This window comes from Caretta caretta, chromosome 3, assembly GCF_965140235.1.
Source record: "Caretta caretta isolate rCarCar2 chromosome 3, rCarCar1.hap1, whole genome shotgun sequence".
Taxonomy (NCBI): domain Eukaryota; kingdom Metazoa; phylum Chordata; order Testudines; family Cheloniidae; genus Caretta; species Caretta caretta.
The window spans coordinates 206,692,460-206,710,317 of record NC_134208.1 but is presented as its reverse complement, the minus strand read 5'-3'; the positions used below and the strand labels follow the sequence as shown (position 1 = coordinate 206,710,317).

Sequence of the window (17,858 nt, the reverse complement as noted above, 5' to 3'; positions counted from 1 at the left end):
ACTGAAAGTTAATCTAAATTCAAGAACAAAAGTATTCATATTTGTCCTTGTATGTCAAGGATTACTACTACTGAAAGTGCTTTCTACTATCAGCATGTCACTTTCTCAGCTTCTTAATCTCTTTCTTTCTGTTGCTCAATGGCTTCCTCTTACTTTCTTTCCCACTGCAAAAGTAGTCTTTTTTTTCTCTCCCCTTTTTTAATACTTACGAAGTTAAAAGGGCCAGCTCAGCCTGACCACCTGGACGTCGCAATAGAGCTTTCTCCCAGGCCTGGCTCCCTGCCAGTTGCCAGCTGTGACATTGTATGCATCCATCTTAGTTAATTCCATGCACTTGGATTGTACTGGTTCTGTTTACAACAACCTTCTGCCCCTCCTGTGTCCAATTCCAATTGTCCTCAACTTTCCTTGTTTAATACTGTTTTGCAAATTATTAAGCACTGGAAGTCCATTAATCACAGTTCACGTCCTGTGTAAGCCCACACAACGAAGGGAAAGAAGGGTGAAGGCCAGGCACGCTCAGATCCCTGAAAGAGCTTGGACGGTGGTCCATTCAGATCCCTAACGAGATCATTACTGCTAACTAAATACAAACCTGACCTCATAACCCTCTGGGAAATTATGTGGGCCCCGTGCAAGACATTAATATGTATCCCACCCCTCATCGCCACCCCCCACTCCCTTGATAGGCTGAAAACTAAACCTGCGATCAAAAGAACTCTAATCACTGCTCTGATTGTAGTAAACCAAGCCTGACACAGAGTTCCCTGAGGCCTCAATAGCTACATCAGTGCCACCCCCAGAGCCTGCACCCTTTGCCAGGCTTGCTAGCAGCCAGGGAATTGCAAAGAGTCCCAGCTTTTCAGTTTACTTGACACACTGTGTCTATTTTCTGGACCACCTGGTAGGCTAATTTTAACATGACACCAGTTCAGCACTCCCACTTAGTCCTCAATTCTCCCACACAGCCTAAATACAAACTGAAATTCCTCTTAATCCACTCGTCCACTGAAACGTCCCAAGTTAAAACTACACAACATGGGCTATCTAATAAAGGATTACATGATTTTACTCTTGTCTGATGGCACCTGTGATGAAAAACATGGCCAAAAATAATTATCCCTTTGGGCACAATTTGAGCACCTTTTCATGTTTGCTTGTCCGTTCACCGTAATCAACTAATCCATCCCTGGTCCAAGCATGACGGTTTTACTCAAAGCAGCGTGACAAATCAGTCTTTTCTGGCCCACTTAAGGAGAGATAAACAGGCTGAGGAATGTGTTTGCCTCTTGTCACTTTCAGTCTTTGAAGCGATTCCATTTCAGAAGAAATTAATTTTAAAAAAATAAAACCAAAACCTTAAAGCAGCAACAAGCCGATATTCAGCTTGAACGACACACATAATGGGAGCATAATTATTAATTTTCTGGTTATTTCTATATCAGAAAGTGGGGACGGTTGATCTGATGTAGAACATGAGAGATTTCACAGCAGGAAGAAACTGAAATGTTTCAGTTTCAGAAATAATTAGCACACCAATTCACAGGGGTTGACAATTTTCAGCATTTCCACTGCCTGGGAACAACCGTAATATGCAGTGCAATTATTTTGTTTACCCCACCTCACCATCCTCAGCCATTGAGGAGGGAAGTTTTATCCTTAAGATTGGGCTTGAATTCTGGCATTGGTTCAAACAAGAGTCAGTAAAAATGAACATTCAAATATCAACTACATTTTAACATTGACTTTTTTGAAGACAAAGTAACATACAGTAACACATAAAACAGATTTAGCAGATCTAACGTGTGTGTGTGTGTGTGTATACATACAGAGTTTCAATTGTCTTCCTACTCAGCAACAAACATCTCTTCAGAATTCATTTTTCTTTCTTTCATAATTAGTATCTATACAATTCACATGCTGTATGGATGGAACAAGGTTGGGGGTGGGGAGTCCTTTGTATAAATCAGTTTTAAGATACGCTTGGATTTAACATTGATCATTTTTCTTTGTTCTGTCTATGGGGTCAAAGTGATGAACACCAACAGTAAGAAATGAATCAGTGTTTGTTACATTACTTAGCTGTGAAACACAAACAGGCACTATTTGCTCAGCGGTCCCTGAACACCATTCCTAGTACTTATCTTGACCTGGGACAGAGACGGAAAATATTTAACACATGACCAGGAAGCATGCAGCCTAAAAATCAAGTGTCATTATCTTGGAGAGAAAGTAAATATTACATCTGAAAATCTTCATCTGTGAAATTCAGTGGTCTCTTCGTTTTATACATGATATACCAGATCCTAATGCAACTGTTATCCGACAGTGAGCTGATTTTGTAGTTTGCAAAATTAACAGTATTTATCCTGTTAGTTTCCTTAGTAACTATCCATGCATTCCTTAGTGTGACAAGGTCTCTTAAGCATTTCATATAGTACTTATCTATTTTCTTGCTCTCACCTCCCTCTCACCTTTACTTTAAGCACAGAACGCAACACAATCCACTACAACTAAAGACTAGGCTGAGAGTCAGATTAAAATTATCCCTGTTTGCCCTGACCTCTTTTCTCTGCAGGTGAGAGCGTCCCCATTCACAAGCTAAATGAAGCAGAAATGATGGAGTGTTTGTTTTCCCTGACTTTTCTTCAGCCTGCCAGTAAATTTACAGCCACGAATATGAAGTGTTAATTTAATGTTCCCACTGAGCATCTCATTGTCAACAAAGGCTTCAAACCATAAGAGAGGAAAAGGTTAGCTCATGCAGAAAATGACCCTTATGGTTTGATTGTCTTCTGGTCCAGACTAGCAGCAAGCAAAAAGCTAAGGGCTTTGACTTCCAGCTTAATGCATTTGATGGCAATAAATGGAACCTCTCTACCTCCGCACATAGAAAGAATCACCTGTAATGCTCACTTATTTATGTTTGCAGGCAATCTACACAAAACCAAAAGAGAAGTGGGCCTCTCTTTTCACTCTGATGACTAATTTGACAGAACCGAAAACTTAAACCCTTTATTATGCCAAACTTAAACAAAAGGGTCTTGCTCTCTAAAGATTACAACAAAGCATTAATGATGGCATGAACCATGAAATTGCTTTCTTCACCAGGTGCTTCAAAACGTCAGGACCTCCACTGATGTGACGTACAGAGAGTTGTACAAGCAAGAAGTCTTATATGCAAAAAATATATTCTTAAAATTAATATTAAGATTTAAATAAACAAATGCTTTCCTGGACTTTGTATGACAGCAACAAGTATATAGACTGAAGGCCCTATTCTCATTTACACTTAGTCCCTTTTACAGTGCACGCTGGTAATGTAAAACAGTCTTAAAGTTAGTATAAATGTCATTTACAGAATTGTAGTTAACAGAAAAGACAGAGTAAGGTAAGGGATCTTAATGTAAATGAGAATATGACCCTGACTATACATTTTAAGACATCAACATCTATTTACTCTTTGTCTGATAATGTAAAATAAAAATATAAGTATGAAGCAGATATGGAAGAGTAACATTTTCCGTAGAAACAAATGTCAAGTCTTTGTTACTTAAAATTTATTCTTATATGAAATATCCCATTAAAGTTCTCAGCTTGGAAGCTATGACATTTTTTTATTGTACAGTCTGGATGTTTAATGGGAAGGGGAAAATGAGCGTAGCAATTTGATTGGTTTGGGTACCTTTTTCGAATCCACTAGTTAAAAATGGGTTCACTTTTTTAAAAAAATTGTCCATGTTCCAGGCTGTTCATGTACTTTGTGGACCTGGCCACTTGCTATTTAAAATAAATAAATAAAAAGCAATCCCACTATTAATATTTAACAATTGGGCCACAATATGTTAATTAACTACCCACCTAATGTGTATTATTAAACCATACATCTGTATTATCATCAAAAAGGCACCATACTACGTGCGGACAGGTGAGAACCCAACAGCTCCCAAACTGCATTAACTGCGTTTCAAAAATCCATTCTGCAGTATTTCGAGGACATTTGATGTGCCATGCACAGTAATGTACTTTAATACGTCTAAAAGGACCACCGCATTGACTGAAATAGCAAAGCCTGGAAGCAAAGCAGAACGCAAAGTAATGAAACAGTTGACTTTTTGTTTTCTATTTTACAATACAGCACTTTCATTCATTCCCCAGATAATACCCTTCCCCATTCACATTAGATCTGTGGCCTGAACCAAAACACCAGCAGATTTTGTGATGGCACTAACATTCTAAACCAAGAGCCCAGTCACACTGTTGTGATTGGCCCCTACGACCACAATGGGTCAAACCAAATAACCAGACCCAGAACTTTGAGGATCTTGGAAACCCAGATCCAGATTTTGTACCTTGAGATCATTTCTAATTCAGGCCTCAATCCTGCAATTGACTCCACACTGGCAAACCCCTAAACTGTAGTACTCCAATGATTTCAGTGGGGCCTGGCACAGGTGAAGGGATCTGGCCACAAGCAACAAATTGCTGGATCAGGCTCCAAAACAATATTAAAACTATAATCAGTGGAGTGCAAAATGTACTGAAGTATCTCCACCAAACTGCATGGGGAAAAATTGCAATTTCATTCTATTTTACAGCCCCCCAAATTAAAACAAAACAAAAAACAAAATACACACACAACAAACTCTGATCATCTGAAATTTCAAAATTGGTGGCTTTTCACTCAAAAAATAGTGCACACCAAGGTTTTCAGTCGCAAATTTGCAAAAGCCTTCAATTTGGGTGTTTTCAAATTGTATTGCAAATATTTGCAATGTTTGCCCAGCTCCAATTCTCACTTAAGTTATAGTGGGGGGAGGGCCTGACATTCCAAATCAGTGTTGCCACTCCATCCTTCATTTATACCATCTTTGAGAGGTCCAAGACCAGCCCTCTGTGGCCAGCCCTCTGTGGAGATAGAGGTGGTTAGGGACTATTTAGAAAAGCTGGACGTGCACAAGTTCATGGGGCCGGACGAGTTGCATCCGAGAGTGCTGAAGGAATTGGCGGCTGTGATTGCAGAGCCATTGGCCATTATCTTTGAAAACTCGTGGCGAACCGGGGAAGTCCCGGATGACTGCAAAAAGGCTAATGTAGTGCCAATCTTTAAAAAAGGGAAGAAGGAGGATCCTGGGAACTACAGGCCAGTCAGCCTCACCTCAGTCCCTGCAAAATCATGGAGCAGGTCCTCAAAGAATCAATCCTGAAGCACTTGCATGAGAGGAAAGTGATCAGAAACAGCCAGCATGGATTCACCAAGGGAAGGTCATGCCTGACTAATCTAATCGCCTTTTATGATGAGATTACTGGTTCTGTGGATGAAGGGAAAGCAGTGGATGTATTGTTTCTTGACTTTAGCAAAGCTTTTGACACGGTCTCCCACAGTATTCTTGTCAGCAAGTTAAGGAAGTATGGGCTGGATGAATGCACTGTAAGGTGGGTAGAAAGCTGGCTAGATTGTCGGGCTCAACGGGTAGTGATCAATGGCTCCATGTCTAGTTGGCAGCCGGTATCAAGTGGAGTGCCCCAAGGGTCGGTCCTGGGGCCGGTTTTGTTCAATATCTTCATAAATGATCTGGAGGATGGTGTGGATTGCACTCTCAGCAAATTTGCGGATGATACTAAACTGGGAGGAGTGGTAGATACGCTGGAGGGCAGGGATAGGATACAGAGGGACCTAGACAAATTGGAGGATTGGGCCAAAAGAAATCTGATGAGGTTCAATAAGGATAAGTGCAGGGTCCTGCACTTAGGATGGAAGAATCCAATGCACCGCTACAGACTAGGGACCGAATGGCTAGGCAGCAGTTCTGCAGAAAAGGACCTAGGGGTGACAGTGGACGAGAAGCTGGATATGAGTCAGCAGTGTGCCCTTGTTGCCAAGAAGGCCAATGGCATTTTGGGATGTATAAGTAGGGGCATAGCGAGCAGACCGAGGGACGTGATCGTCCCCCTCTATTCAACATTGGTGAGGCCTCATCTGGAGTACTGTGTCCAGTTTTGGGCCCCACACTACAAGAAGGATGTGGATAAATTGGAGAGAGTCCAGCGAAGGGCAACAAAAATGATTAGGGGTCTAAAACACATGACTTATGAGGAGAGGCTGAGGGAGCTGGGATTGTTTAGCCTGCAGAAGAGAAGAATGAGGGGGGATTTGATAGCTGCTTTCAACTACCTGAAAGGGGGTTCCAAAGAGGATGGCTCTAGACTGTTCTCAATGGTAGCAGATGACAGAACGAGGAGTAATGGTCTCAAATTGCAGTGGGGGAGGTTTAGATTGGATATTAGGAAAAACTTTTTCACTAAGAGGGTGGTGAAACACTGGAATGCGTTACCTAGGGAGGTGGTAGAATCTCCTTCCTTAGAGGTTTTTAAGGTCAGGCTTGACAAAGCCCTGGCTGGGATGATTTAACTGGGAATTGGTCCTGCTTCAAGCAGGGGGTTGGACTAGATGACCTTCAGGGGTCCCTTCCAACCCTGATATTCTATGATTCTATGATTCATGGTAATTTTTTTATAAAGTGCCTAATTAACCTCTTTGATTTTTTTTTTAACTAATCTGATTGGTTCCAAAGAAATAACATCACCATTAGATTACTCAGAAGCTGGAGAGCAGGAGTCTCTCAGACATCAGCACCAATGAGATCACTCAGGACGGTAGCTGAGTTCCCTGTCTCTGTTTTAAATTTCTAACTTCCTTATATCCAAGGCCTAAGGAGTTATGTGATGAACACTTCAGTCACTGAAATCCTTATGTGCACAAGGACTTCGGCTCATTAAAAAGGTCCTAAGGATAAAAAATACTGACTTCTTTCAGCGTCAAACTACAATCTCAGGAGGTATTTTTCCCCTTGAGCAATACTTTACAGCTGTTACCCTCCCAGCCATTTGTTCCTTGTCTACCAGCAAGTGTGTGGCATGCTTTACTTTGACTTTTATTGTGTTAGCTGGTTGAAGTCAAGGTTTTTTCACATTAAATTAAAAAGTGATATTGGAAATAAGCATGGTTACAAGGAACACAACACCTGTGTAGTATGGCTAACTGAAACCTGTACCCAGGAACTTCCTGAGTTCCCCTGACATTTACCGGGCTCCAGGTCTATTGTCAGCTAAAACACTTGTCCCCTTTCCTTCAGCCTCTTTCATGCTGATCTCCCTGATTCCCACATCACCCCCCACCAGTCCATCCATTCCATAGCTGTTAAAATCACCTTCTTTGCCAGATAGCAAACCCATGTCTCTTCCCTGTCTGAATCTCTCCACTGATTTCTCTTTGCACATCATATCAAGGTTAAACTCCTTGAGTAAAACCCTGGCCCCATTGAAGTCAATTGGAGTTTTGCAATTGACTTCAGTGGGGCCAGGCTTTCACCCCTCATTTTTGCTTTCAAAGCCCTGCACTGCTCTGGTCGACACCTCAGATCTTTGTTTCTTGTTGTATTCCCCTGTCCCTATTTGTTCCAATGATGTAAGCTTTACCACTGCGTTCTTTTCTTTTCCCACTCTTGTCTCCATGTCTTCGCCCACATTACCTCATAGGCATGGGACAATCCCCCACTCCACTCGGCTTCCACTATCGTTTCATTTAAATCCCACATAGTATCATATAGGTACAAATACATAGAATCATAGAATATCAGGGTTGGAAGGGACCTCAGGAGGTCATCTAGTCCAACCCCCTGCTCAAAGCAGGACTAATCCCCAATTAAATCATCCCATATGTGTCTCTGTTGGTCTGTCTGGTACATACTAAGCTCTATGAGGCAAGGACTGTGGTTTTTGTGTCTCATATAGAATCACTCTGTGTCAAGTCTACAATAGCAATGGAAATAGTTCATGAGAACCAGTCAGTGAAATTGATTTAGAAACATGTGTGAAACTTACCCATCTTGTTTCAGTATTCAAGCAAAATGTAAACAGAGCAGGAAATGAAATTTTAAAAAATATTTCAACTTTCATTATCTAGTTGCTTTTAGTAATAGAAAGATTTTTGATAGGGCATCTTGATTGTTTCCTTTAATTTTTTCAAAGTGTATATAACAAATATCTATATCTATGTTTAGAGAGATACAGTACTTCTTAGTTTAAAATGTATTATTCACACAGTGTATCCTGGGCTATGCTTAAAAACGCCATGCTAGAGTTGACTAACATTAAACACAAAAACATCCTGTCTTTGGTAATCATTTGCCAGTCAGTCACATTGTCAGTTAACAGTAGTCATTTTGAAAGCAGTAATTCATTCTCTACAGTCCTTTCTTAACACAATTTTCAGCCTGCAATTTAGATGATAGGAAAATTACAACCTTGGTGCACTATATTATGTGATATAAATGTTATTGCAATTAAGCCAACAAGAAACCCACACACACAAAACACAAAGATGTTTAGTCCATGTTTTTTTCTTATTATTTCCTAAAAACCCCTGGGGTCATCAAATGGTAGAAAAAGGGAAAGATGAATTTACATTAGTACAATGTGACTGCAAATAACAAGAACTCAGAATCAACACAACAACATAGTTGACATGTTAGCTATTTGGGAGTTTTAAAACAAAGCAAACAAGTTATTTGCTGAGGGCATGCATGAATGGGGACAGACATGATTTGAATTTTAAAATATGGCTGAAAAGGCCTCATATAGCCAGGAATCCTGGCAGCTGATGAAAGAAAGAAGGCAACTACAGTTCTTGTACCATCATTGCCTCTGCACAGCTCTGCCCCAGATTACATCTCCTTGCTAGTCTGTTACTGCATTCCCGCTCTTCTACTTTGCTCTACCAACCATTCAAGCCCCAGTACCTCCTCTGGGCTTGTTGACACAGTGCATTAGTTTGCACCAGAGGGGTGTGAATTCTAGTGCTCACCAGCTGGCCCATGTGGACCCTACTAGTGCACTCTAAAAGTTCCCTTTGCACACATTAATGTAGTTCTGTTTCAAACAGCACAACATTAATGTGAATTAGTAACTCTTAGTGCACAGTACTAGGGGCCATATGGGCCAGTTATTGTGTGACACGCTAGTATGCACTAGAATTTTCACCTTTGGTGCAGGCGAATGCCCCATGTAGACAAACCCTTTGTGTGTCCCCTCCCAACCCTATCTTCCATGCTGCCCCTATGCATGGATCAACCTTCCAATCTCAATGCACCAGAGAGGCCTTTAACAACCCCCTGAAGTCAATGGGAGTCTTTCATCGGCAGTGCATCAGGGCTTAGGTCTTGACTCTGTCCTTATATTCAAATCCCTCCTAAAGACACGGTTTTAATGGCATAACCACAAACCCTCATCAATCAAATGTCTTCTTTTAGGGTTTTGTACTGTCACCCGTCACCACAGCATCTGAGCACAGTAACCTCTCCTTCTCAATGCGACGTAAGGAGGGAAAGGGAAGGGTGTTGAAGTAAATTAAAGAAAACAAATTCAGACTGCTAACAACCAACATAAAAAAACATAGCAGCCTGAAAATTTTCCATTAAAATGTTTTGCAGAAATTTTCCATATTTTTTGCAGTTTTCAATGTACAGTTTATAGCAGGGGCAGGCAAACTTTTTGGCCTGAGGGCCACATTGGGGTTTCAAAATTGTATGGAGGACTGGTGTAGTGTATTAATTTGCTTCCCGTAGGAATGTGCTATTTACGATGTACTAGTTAACGGCGGCCAGTCCTGGTGCTCTGTTAGTAGCACATTCCTACGGGGAGCAATTTAATATACTACAGCCGGCGGGTCTCGCAGCCGTGCTGCCTGGCAGGATCTTGTAGCCCTGCTGCCCACAGCACTAGCAGAATGGTGAGCTGAGGCTGCGGGGGAGGGGGGACACTAGGGGAGGGACCAGGAGCTCAAGGGCCGTGCAGGACAGTCCCACGGGCCAGATGTGGCCTGCAGGCTGTAGTTTGCCCACCTCTGGTTTATAGAATCGCTGACATTTTCTGGAAATTTTCTGGAAAGCCAAAAATTTCAATGAAATTTTTCCACAAAAAAGTCCAATATTTTTCATAAATACTTTTCTGCAGGTTTTTTGATCAGCCATAAAATGAAATAAAGATATCAACTTACATTTTAAAGTCATGCATCATGTCAGGCATATAACAAACCTAAGTATTGGCATGATCATATTATTGTAATCTTTGTTCCTTCTTTCACTACTGTTTGTTGCTTTCATTCTTTGAGTCATGTCTATAAATCATATGTTCCTTGGAGCAGGGACCATGTCTTTTAATTAGTCTACTAAGAGTCTAGCAAGATTTCAACAACAGAGATTATTTTCACTGTCACAACTCAAACAATCTAGGCTGCTTTTCAGTAATCAAAGCAAATTGCAGGATCTGCATTTGCTACCAAAATTTCCTTTGGCCTAGGAGGCATGTGGACAGTTCCTGTGTTCTAGGCCCTACTCCTCCTCTGAAGAGGCTTAAGATATCTCTACCCCTCCTCCCAAAGGTGAGTTAGTGAGAATTCACACCACCTCCCACTGAAGGGGCCCACTATCAGTATTTCTATTTCCCAGATGGGGTACCTGAGAGATAGGACATTTCGGTGCAACTTGCCAAAAGAAGTTTTCAGCAGGGCTAGGAACATAAATCCTAACCTCTGAGATGCAAGGCTCATGTCTAATCCACTAGATCACATTGGCTGTCATACCAATCACTTTATATATTTGTACTTAGGCCAACACAAATATAAGGTTAGTAATTCTTACCCATCCCTATATTTGTTCTGTGTTTGTACAGCGCCTAGCACAGTGACATCCTGGTCCATGACTAGGTATCCTAGGCACTACAATAATACAAGTAATAATAATATAAATTGTTTTGAGGTTTACAGATGGAAAGGTACTAGGTAAACACAGAACATTATTATTTGCTATATTTTTCAGGCACAGAGAGATCCAGTGCCTTGGTTGGGAGACATTGTTCGCCTGGTGGGTGAAACATTGGCTGAAAGACCAAGTGCTGTTAGTCCTTCTCTAGCACTTAGTTTGCTCCATTATGCCAGCATTTTTTACCAACATTTGGAAAGAAGGGAGGTAGACTGCACAGGGTGTATGTGCATAATTAGCTGGTTGTACAGTAAATATGTCCATCGCATTAAGTGAAGATTAAATGAACCTGGGCTCTTAACGAGCTCTCAAATGCTGCACATTTTCCCAGGATCTGGAAATGTGTGTGGGAAATAGCATTCTAGGTGACTAGTGAACTAGTCCCTGATTACAGAACTTATTTTCATTCTCTTTTTATATATAAAAAAATCCTAGCAAATTCTATACAAAAAATGACAAGGAGTCTGGTGGCACCTTAAAGATGAACAGATTTATTTGGGCATAAGTTTTCGTGGGTAAAAAACTCACTTCTTCAGATGCATGGCAAAAAACGACCATAAGAGAACATTATTAGCATTCAAAAGCCAAGGAATGGAAAAGTTAAAAGTTGTAGATGCAAATTTGCTTGTATACATTCTTTTATTATATGTTCACATATAATTTCTCAAATAATACCACTCTTTTTCCCCCTGAAGTCCTAGGAGGGGCTACATTTCCATGGTAATAAAGATTTCTCTCAGAAAGGTGTTGAAAATAATCAGGAGGCTAATGAGGTTTTGTGCAAACCTCCTGCCGGTTGCATTCCTTTAGATCAAATATCCTTTGGTTTAAGTACAGAAAACCTTTTTATTTATAGGCACATTAGTAACACATTCTTGCAAACACTGGAAGAGGAAAAGAAACAAGAAGCTAACATAAAATAATATGACAGCGCCTGTTTTCACTGCATTTGTACAGCACCTAGCATAACATTGCCTCAGTCCCGATTCACGCCTTGAGGTGCAACCATAAAACCAAAATACATGGTGGTACAGCAAGAAGAAATACATTTGATTCTTGTGCCTAGATTCCAAAACCATAAGATCCCTTCACAATTGGGTAAAGTCTTCATTTCCAGAACACAGGGAAATGGTATATATCAAAACAAGCGATCAGGAGAAAGTGAGCCACATTCCTTTCTGGGACAATGAAGCACAATTAGAATAATTCTGCTCTAATAGTCTGTGTGTCTAAGGTTAGCCATAGGGAGTCGTCTACATTTACAGCAATTTGTTTGTGATTCTCCTCTTTATTCTCCATCCTATGCCAATAAACTTTGTTTTTATGTAAGACAATTTTAACTGCGTGGGGTCTGTGAGGTTACCTGTTGTGCAAGAAAGAAACTCTGTTTCTCACTTCAGCAAATGACTGCGTCAGGAGTAGAAGTAACAATCTGAGGGCTTGTCTATGCAGCATGGCATTGCAAACTGGAGGGGTGTCATTTTTAGAGAGCTCGAATGTGTTGCACTCAGACTGTCCCATGTAAACTGTTGCTTGACTGTGTATAGCCAATTGATTTTGTCTACACTTGTGGTTCATTATTAAAGATGTTCAAGAGACCAAATAACCAAGTTCAGCCAATGTATAGACAAAACATTATGGTACGAAGAAGAAAGAATGGGCAACAGGGGATGGATCACTTGATGATTATCTGTTCTGTTCATTCCCTCTGAAGCACCTGGCACTGGCCACTGTCGGAAGACAGGACACTGGGCTAGATGGACCTTTGGTCTGACCCAGTATGGCCGTTCTTATGAACTAATACAACCCCAGTCTTTCCAGGAAGCAAGTACTCACACTATGTTAAGTCCACCTGACGTAGAAGGTGGGCTCCCAAAAATACACCCCCAGAATTCTCTCTATTGATAATGGGGCTGTTTACAAGCTAAAACCCCCAATTGAAAGTTCCACCCACCAATTTAAACTTGTTTTTCTAGTACCATTGTGTACCCCTCTTATCTTTTGTTTGTGAACACGACATTTCAAACTAATTGAGCCGGGAAGGCACTCCCTATCTGTGCCAAGGTAGAACACTTATGTATTTTGCCTTTGACAGCATCTCTATCTTCCTATGCCAAATGCTGAGTTGTACTGTTACAAGGCATTGTGGGATACTTAGCATAAGTGAGCAAGAGTAAGCATACTGATTACCCAACACTTACATTTAACATGATATACACCATATCAAGACCATGCCAAAACATCCATTAACATGGTGTATACTGTGCCCAGAATATATATTCTATCTAATAAGACCCTGCTGGCACACACTAAAAGGTACCTAGTTCGCGTTGCTGTAGTCCCATTTCAAACAGAATGACATTAACATGTGGTAGGTACCTTTTAGAGCATGCCGGCAGAGTCTGCACCAGGGCAGTTAGACCACAACACGCTTGAGCGCTCTAGAAATGACAGCCCCCTAGTTCGCAGTGCGGCACCATACAGGCAAGCTCTGAATCACAGTTCTCTGTCCTGTGAAAGGCCCAAAAGTGTCTGGAGTGAGTCAGCGTGGGAGCGAAATACTTGTATGTATGTACGCATGGGAGCGGAACGTTATTGTGTTTGAAATTCAACGTTTTATTGAAAAATGTCATCAAAAAGTCAAATTTGGGGAAATTTTGATCAGGTCTAATCCTGAATGACATCTCTGGTAATGCAATATTCTGGTCACCACTTAGCAAAGCAGGAGACAATACAGTATGTGCCAAACCCAGTGTCTCCAGAGGCATCTGAGTAGAAATGGCTGTGGAGGGACAAGTGTCACTCTGAACACCCCAATGACACTTCATTGAGTTTCTGAAGAAATAGATCCCCGACTCCAATTCCCCCCACTCACTGTGGTGAGGCAAATATGATGGGTGACAAGCTGCGACTGAATACAGAACCAGCAGGCTGCCTGACCAGGGGCCACCCCCTGACAAAGAACAGCAAACCCAGAAGTGACTGGAGCCATGTAAGCGGGATCTGTTTAGCATCCCTCACGTCCAGAAATACTTTGTTCCATTTGCTCACTTTCTCCAGGTAGGCGGTGGGGGGGAATCCAAGCCTCAACAATGACAGGACCCAGCTCGATGCCCAGCATAGATGTTGCAGTGGCAGAAGTTGCCAAGTCTGCTGAGCAGGTCTAGGTAATGTCAGTAAGAACCTGGTACTGCCTGAATGTGTGTGTACAGAAGACTAGGGATTCTACGCTGCTCAGTGCTATGGGTCCCTGATTTTATTGGGGCCTCTGGGCCAGTGGGACCAATTCAGACATTTCTTGGGGGGGACACGTAATTTTGGTTCCTTCCCCCCACAGCTGAGACTCATTCGTGTCCCTGCTCATCTCTCCCACCCCCTTCAGATCCCAGGTGTCCTCAGCCGGGGAGTCTCACCTTTCTCTTACCCACACAGTGCATGAGACAGTGCCCCAAAGAGCCGAGCTCTCAGCAGACTCCTCTGTGCTCCGCCATACAGGACAGACTCCCCTTGCACCCGTTCACCACACCATTGGGCCCGGCCACCTCTACATTGGGACGGAGGGGCAGCCAGGACAATTGGAGTATTGCTGCAACCCTGTGCACCAGATCGCAATGCCACTCACTGAAATTTGAGCCAGGTGCCCCTCCGTCTGTTGGGAAGAGCGGCTAGGTCAAACCTCAGCGAGTGGTGTTGTGACCACGCAATCGGAGCAACACACCAGATCAGACTGCCAGCAGCCATACCGATCTAGCCTGGGACCAGTGCTTAAAAGCTGCCAGACCACATCTCTCCTGGCTCCATGGCCCTCCTTTGCTGCCCCCTCCCCTCCACACCAATTGACACCTCTGCTCTGGGCACTATGAAATAGAAGTAAGAATAGTGTGTAGTTCGCCAAATGTACTGTGCGATGGATACCACAGGGGCCTAGGCAGACATCTATCACTTTCGGTGAGAGGCTTATGTGACAGCTGCCATTTTGGTTGACGCATTGAGGACCTTCAGGGCTAAAAGCATGAGCCGTTACCGCCTGAACTCAAGAACCAAGGCTCCATATCTAGGGCTGTGTGGACCGGCACTGCGGGACTTGCAGCAAACATACACCAGTGGATTATACTTATATTAGGTCAGCAGCCACACTCTGCTGTGTAACAGAAGGAGTGAGATTGCTAAAGATGCTTGAAACACATTATACAGCCCCAACAAGGAAGACTTGCACTCCCCAGTTTCTATTAAAAGAGTCTTGCAAGTCTTAATGCTCCTAATAAATGCCTTCTTGCTTTCTGTTACTATTTGATATTTGAATGCCAAGTAATATGCCTGAGTACTGACTGCCATCGGATAACAACCTTAACAGAAGTAGTATAGTGTTGCATTATAAGTTCTCCCATGGAAAATATACAGATAGTGAAATTTCTTATGCCTTTCAGAAAATGGTAGGGAAAACGAGAGATAAAGAATTATCAGCCACATTGTTGTCCATGACATGTGAAAAAGGTTTTTCATGATGACTCTTAAGTTTACAGTTCGGCTTTCCTTGCAAACATCTCACAGCTATGCTTTAACGGTGCTTTGTTTATCCAGACAGATATGTCAAACTCGATAACTTTAAGCTGGAAAGGTGTCGGCCATTTTGAACACTTGTCCTTGGCAGTTTTTAAACTCCTTAGCAGATGCACAAAAAGAAGTAGGCCTGCCCATAAATCAGTTATTCCAAGATGGTGTTAGAAGATGGAACATGGCTTTTATATACTGAAGTGTCAATGAGAATAAATTATCTTTGAGTGCATACTACAGGACCCAAATGTAACATTGCTGACTCCTTCATAGTGCTAAAAGTGTAATCTGTATACCTAAACCATCTGAAGAATTAACCAGAGAGATTAGCACAAACCAAACCTGCATCTCTATTGCTCTGCCCATTCTGTGTGCTTTGAACATGAACATAAGCACAAGTTCCTAACAAAAGCATAAATACAAAGTAGAAACGCTGAACTCTATTTCTTTACACTTTTGGTGCATTGAATCGGAACAAGGAAAAACATAGTTGCTTGTATCCTTTCTGACACAAAAGCAGCCACTCTAAGCAAACCCAACAAAAGAAGGATGCTAATGGATAGGATGGTGATGTAAAACCTGAAAATAAAAAGATCCCGATTGGACTATTGTTCCAAGTACTGTGCAAGGAGAGTGAAAGTCTGTGGAGGAGGAACTGCCAAGATAAGGCACAGCCCCCATTCTTGAATTGCTGGAATTACAGAATTACAAAGATCATTTTCCTAGTTCATCACTTTGAAGGTCACCCTTCTTTCATCACTCTACTGACTCCATCACATCAAACGTCAACTACTCATCTTTGCTTTCCAGGCCCTTCCTGACCTATGCCTAAGCTATTTATCATCTCTCAAACGCTATCAAGATGTTGACTTCCACCTCCACTCTGCCAATGATACCAGATTCGTCACCCGCTTGTTAAATTGTCAAATAAGTGCTTTTGTGCTTCCTTTCATGCTGCCCTCGTGCTTGTGAGGAGCTCCGTGTAACCATCTGCAAAGCTGCCTCATTGTCCTCCTTCAAATCCCTCCTTAAAACTCTCCTTCACCATGAACCCTACACAAAACTTGACAACAGTTGGGCAGTTGGTGTGCTGAGCGCACTGCCTGCCATGCTAATCAGCATCTGCTTGCTGCTTCCGTATGCTCCCCTGGTTTGTATCCAACCTTTGTCTCTTGCTTATATTTAGATGGCTCATGCCCCAAAGAGCTTTACAATCTTTTTTTATATGTTTGTACAGGGCCTAGCACAATGGGGTCCTGGTCCATGACTGGGACTCCTAGACACTACCGCAATAACAAGAACAATGTATTATTAATTATTATGCTGTCTGTATCTGACAGAGCCATGATGAGTGAACCTCTAATGGTGGAAGCTGCGTTACCAACCTACCAAACCTCACTCCTATGACAAGGTCATTTCTTGGAACTCCACAACACAGTGTTCCCACCAACAGGCTGTTCAAAGCTGCTTGGGATACATTTACTGTTTGCAGTGTCATTGTAGTAGAAAGAGAGAGCCTGAAACATGAGGCCTAGTATCAGAGGCCCGGTACAAAGCCTGAGGCCTGAACTAAAGTGGTAGTCAGGCCCTGCTAATATAAAGCAAAGTTAGCAAATCTCAGGTTGTGAGCAGAAGTCAGGCTCTGCCTGCGTGCAGTCTCACAGAATCAGGCAAGAACAGGGCTGGTATTGCAAAAACACACACATTCCGAAGAAGAGCTGACATGAACGTCTGGGGCCTAGCACATTCCATGAGGATGGTACCAGAACACCTGATACCAAGTGTCATATCTGAGGTAGAAGCGAAACTCAAACAGCTTAATGGGACTAAATCGGGGGGCCCAGATAATCTTCATCCAAGAATATTAAAGGAATTGGCACCCGAAATTGCAAGCCCATTAGTAAGAATTTTTAATGACTCTGTAAGCTCAGGGGTTGTACCGTATGACTGGAGAATTGCTAACATAGTTCCTATTTTTAAGAAAGGGAAGAAAGGTGACCCAGGTAACTACAGGCCTGTTAGTTTGACATCTGTAGTATGCAAGGTCTTGGAAAAAAATTTGAAGGAGAAAGTAGTTAAGGACATTGAAGTCAATGGTAAATGGGACAAAATACAACATGGTTTTACAAAAGGTAGATCGTGCCAAACCAACCTGATCTCCTTCTTTGAGAAAGTAACAGATATTTTAGACAAAGGAAACGCAGTGGATCTAATTTACCTAGATTTCAGTAAGGCGTTTGATACCGTGCCACATGGGGAATTATTAGTTAAATTGGAAAAGATGGGGATCAGTATGAAAACTGAAAGGTGGATAAGGAACTGGTTAAAGGGGAGACTACAAGGGGTCCTACTGAAAGGTGAACTGTCAGGCTGGAGGGAGGTTACCAGTGGAGTTCCTCAAGGATCAGTTTTGGGACCAATCTTATTTAATCTTTTTATTACTGACCTCGGCACAAAAAGTGGGAGTGTGCTAATAAAGTTTGC

The 17,858-nt window shown here is 42.1% G+C and overlaps 1 protein-coding gene across 3 annotated transcripts in view; it reads right to left on the bottom strand.

The window, feature by feature from the left end:
- LOC125633321 (bifunctional protein GlmU-like) overlaps nt 1-17,858 on the bottom strand; it is a 130,784-nt gene that overhangs the window by 33,321 nt on the left and 79,605 nt on the right. Inside the window, exon 1 of one of the 3 annotated variants that reach the window (XR_012667887.1) lies at nt 210-607. The exons of the other annotated variants lie outside the window; for them this stretch is intronic. The gene's annotated coding sequence lies outside the window, so the exon portion shown is untranslated. Of the gene's footprint in view, nt 1-209; nt 608-17,858 lie in introns of those variants that run through there. 3 annotated transcript variants of the gene reach the window in all.